At 41.1% G+C, this 3,805-nt stretch overlaps 1 pseudogene; it reads left to right on the forward strand.

Annotated features, from left to right (window-relative positions):
- Window positions 1-2,411: 2,411 nt before the first annotated feature.
- LOC149532291 (calmodulin pseudogene) lies at window positions 2,412-2,711 on the forward strand (annotated as a pseudogene).
- The last annotated feature ends 1,094 nt before the right edge of the window (window positions 2,712-3,805 follow it).

Consider the following 3,805-nt stretch of genomic DNA (forward strand, 5'->3'; position numbering starts at 1 on the left):
AGCATCTGGAAAGCCTGGAAAGCTGTTAAACCTTGGCTTCGTTGGGCTAGTAATGAGTTCCGCAATGGGCTGTCCTTAAATCAGCAGAACATTTGGTGGTCTCCCCTGTTTGCCTTCCAAGGTATTTCTCTTGCCAAGACTCAAGGTGCCAGTGCTTTGTGTTTCTATAAACATGGCATTCACACTACTAAGAATATTTTTTCAAGAGTCACCATGAATTTCAGGTCTTGGAAGGATATGCAAGTTCAATACCGCCTTGTACGTGTCGATCGCCAGACTTACGAGCTTTTGTTGTCTTCCATCCATGTGCACTTATTTCATAAAGTGGGGATTCAGTCTGTTCGACCTTGGTGGTGTGATTGGAAGTGGTTTCCTGCCACTCCATTTACCAATTATAAGCCCAATATGCGATACAGATGGCTTTCGCCCCACCTTCCGATGGTGGACACGCTTAATCAACGGTGGCATTTGCATTTTTCGCTTTCTCAATGGAGAAAACAGTTCGACACCATTTGGAGTGCCATTACAGAACCTAAGATTGCTCACTTTGCTTGGTGCCTTGTTTTCCAAGGTCTTCCCCTGGGGCCTCGACTCAAGCACATTGGGGTTCCTGATCCCAGATGCTGCTTCTGTGGCCAACCTGAGTCCTTTTTGCATATTTTTTGATTTTGCAAACGTGCTCAGAATTATTGGCACTGGATCCATGATTTTTTCAAGCCTTTCAAGCTCGAACCTTTTTCATGGCACATGATCCTGCTGGGTGATTCCCCCAGATTTTCTCGAAAGTTTTCCCAAATTTGGCATACTTTCAAGATGAAAATTTTGTTTTCTCTATGGAAAGATAGGAATGTTGTTTTATTCACTCACAGTTTTTTGGATGTTAACATTGCAATGTACACTAAGGCATGCATTTGTAACAATGTCATTATGCAGATACAGGTGCAAGCTAATAAAGTTGCCTTGGAGGTTGCCCACTTACAAGAATTGTTAAACCACTGGGGCAATGCTCCTTGTACCATTGCCAGAGTGCCTCCGGATGCCTCAGCTGATGCCTCCTCATCTCGCAGTCGTTGTTCCAGACGCCAGTCCTCTGGCCGCCATTCGCATGCACCGTGCTCCCAAGGTCCCCACCACCGCTCTCCCAGCGGTGGTCATGGCGGTTGGAGGCGCCACTCTGCTTCCCCACCACGTGGTGGTTCTGGCTGGTCCCTGGCTCCCCCCCCTGGGCGAGCTTCTGGCTGGTCTCCGACTCCTCCCCCTGGACGGGTGCACTCTGACAAGTTTTTCTGACTAGCCTTGGCAATCTCTCCTCCGCGGCCAGACAAGAAGGATGCGAAGTCTGCAACCACCCCAGATCTTGCGGATGCTGCTGACGGCTGAACTGTTCCTAGTCTGCCTCACAATCCCATTGATGCGTGAAATTTTTTTGATAAAGATGATCCTCCTCTCTCTACTGGTACTGCCTTGGCAGCATGAGGTTGTTCTAAATTTTTTTTTTTGATGAATAGTTTATAATTGCTGACTGCAACCATGTTGTTTGCTCTGATTTCGATCGATTGAACTCATTCGCAGGGTGATCCTGTACCCCCCAACCCTTTTTTGTGAATTATAATCTTAGTAAATTTTATTAATTGAAAAAGACTATTCATCAAAATAATAATAATAATAATTTTCAAATTCTTAATAATAGTACCAATTTTAAGTCATTGAAGGTGAACATCTGTTCTTTTGTTAACTTTTTCCTTTGTAAAATAATGACATAGGTTTGTACTTTTACCCAAAAACTAATTAGATTATCTAGCAATCTCATTGCTAGACACCTCTATGAAAGAGGAAGTGCGTGAATCAAGTATGGATATGTAAAAATGAATTCAGCTATCCAACCATCATGATGCACTGTGATATCAATGGTCCAATGTTTACAGAAATTTTGAACTTTTATAATTAGTGAGATTCACGGCCTATTCATTATACCACCACCTAGAAATACAGATATGGTCATGACAAGAAATATAAGAAATCAAAACTTCTAACATTCCAACCATCACTGTCATGATGCATCCGGATGTCTGAATGGTCTTTCCATGTAAAAAACTAACGGGGGTAGCCTTTACAACGACGTACACATAAGAATACAGCCTTACACAAACTACATTGTACCATACTAAGATGCCATGAATTGTAAGATAAAGTGTTTATTTACCTAGTTGTGCTGCCATAAAAGTTTCCGCAAAAGCAAAAGATTTGAGAAGATTCCTGCTACCCTGCCATTATTCCAAAACACAGTTGTTCTTTGCAGCACCGAAAGCAACAACTTTGCTTTATTCCAATCCCTTCCTTGATCTTTACCCTTCGTCCCCTGCCTTGATAATCCTCACATCTGTGTTCTGACCTGTTAACCCTAAGCGAACATGGGGATTCTAACGGCTGAGGAGACCTCAAGATTCACAGAAGCGTTCTGCTTCTTCGACAAAGACGAAGACGGATTTCTGTCGGCAAAAGAGGTGGGCATAGCGATGAGATCGGCGGGAGAAAATGCGTCTGAAGAACAAGTGAGTGAGATGGCGGGAGAAAAGGCTGTGGATTTGAAGGGATTTTTGGGGATGATGGAAAAGTGGCGCGGTGAAGAGGGAAAAAAGGGAGAGGAGGAGCTTACGAAGGCGTTCAGATTTCTGGACAGAAATCAGACAGGAAATATTTACATCGGGTAGCTGCGGCACCTGATGACGAGCGTGGGGGAGAAGCTGAGCCCCGACGAATTCGATCGCTGGATCGATCAAGACCAGGACTGCGACTCCAATGGCCGCCTCAATCTCGAAACCCTAGTCCACAAGCTCCTTTCCTCCAAGTGATCCCCAAATCTTACCTCTTTCCTTTCGGCTATTTATATTGCCTTTGCCTTGCCTTGCCCCCATTTTAAGGTACTTTTTAAATTAGGTTTTTAGAGAAGGTTTACCCTTCATATCGTTTAGGTGTCTATTATAATGGTCATGTTCTCATTTACTTTCAAAGGTTTCCCCGTTATTATCATTTAGGTGTCTACTACAATGGTCATGTCCTCATTTGTTTTCAACAAGGTTTCCCTTTCATATCATTTAGGTGTGTCTACTACAATGGTCATGTTCTCATTTATTTCTAACAAGGTTTTCCCTTCATATCATTTAGGTGTGTCTACTACAATGGTCATTTCCTCATTTATTTCCAACAAGGTTTCCCTCTCGTATCATTTAGTATTTGCTACAATGGTCGTGTCCTCATTTATTTCCAATAAGGTTTCCCCTTCATATCATTTAGGTGTCTACTACAACGGTCATGTCCTCATTTGCTTCCACTCACTCTACGTTACAAAGTTTTCTTCAATATTTCTTCTAATATTACATTGTGTTCGCTTCGCTACCCTTAATCTACTTTTTCTATTATTATTATGGAAGCTTCAACCTCTTCATCATTTACGTGATTATTTTAGATGGATGGATTTTTCTTCTTCTTATGTTATGTTGTATCTTATGATCGATAATGTGGTGTGATTTGAAATATTGATGGTAAAAAATTTACACAATTATTTCTTGAAGTTTTCATGAACATTCATATAAATTGTGTAAATCTCATAGATTTGATTATTACAATAGCTCCTTTGTTATTCATTCATCCATCCATTGTTCAATTAATGTAATTTTTAGCTCTTGCCTACGACAAGTAACTTATGGAATCGTTTTGGTGCATATTTCTTTGTTAGACTAGTCAATCGACCAATCAAATGAAATTATTAAAATTTAATGAACAAAACTATTAAAGTTCATTATTA

The sequence above is a fragment of the Cupressus sempervirens genome, chromosome 10 (genome assembly GCF_028749045.1).
Source record: "Cupressus sempervirens isolate cs-2001-9-10 chromosome 10, ASM2874904v1, whole genome shotgun sequence".
NCBI lineage: Eukaryota > Viridiplantae > Streptophyta > Pinopsida > Cupressales > Cupressaceae > Cupressus > Cupressus sempervirens.